Below are 840 nucleotides of genomic sequence, written 5' to 3'. Positions count from 1 at the left end.
TATTTTTTTCTGTGTGGACAGTGTATTTTCTCATCTTAATACCTACCCAGGTCTGAGGTATACAAGTACTGTGTCATTTTATTTGCTCAGAATTTTATGAAGTATAGTGGTTTACTAAATCTGCTCTAGTTTCCAACTCTTTACCTCTAATAACAACTAAACAAGCCAAACAATATGCGCTTCTCTCTGACAACGCACTCAAATCCACCATATTAATATATCAAATTCCAATATTATGAAACTTAATCCACTTCACCATAAATAATCTTTTATCATCTTACACAATATATACTCCTCATTGAGAGTGGACTGATCTGAGATGTTTTTGAAATGAAACCTGCAATCCATGTGGCTTGGCAGTACATATTTTATAGAAATATAGCATTTGTTCAAGCATACATGTACATTCTTCACTTGTAAAATGAATCGCACCAACATGACAGTAGTTCTCTTGTAGTTGTTCCTCTGCAAAAAAAGGGTCAACACAGTACAATTTGACACAGTAGAGACAAAGATATTCTTAAATATGAACAAAAACACGTCTTAACTAAATGAATAAACAAGAACTAAATGACTCAAAATTTGACCACAATTTCTAGTTATATTACACCACAAAATCAACAAAAACTAAACATTGGCTCAAACAATAAGTGGAGTTTTGGGCAGGACTATTGAACAATTGCAGGTCAGTTTGGATTTTTGCTCATACGATATGCATGTTTTTTTCCACATTGCAGTAATGAGAATTTAATTGTCCTTGTCATAAATTTTCGCAAAAACGAAATATCCTAAATTATATATATATATATATATGTATATATATATATACATACATAAACA

Source organism: Phoxinus phoxinus (genome assembly GCF_949152265.1).
Source record: "Phoxinus phoxinus genome assembly, chromosome: 21".
NCBI lineage: Eukaryota > Metazoa > Chordata > Actinopteri > Cypriniformes > Leuciscidae > Phoxinus > Phoxinus phoxinus.
Note: the sequence above shows the minus strand (reverse complement) of the source record.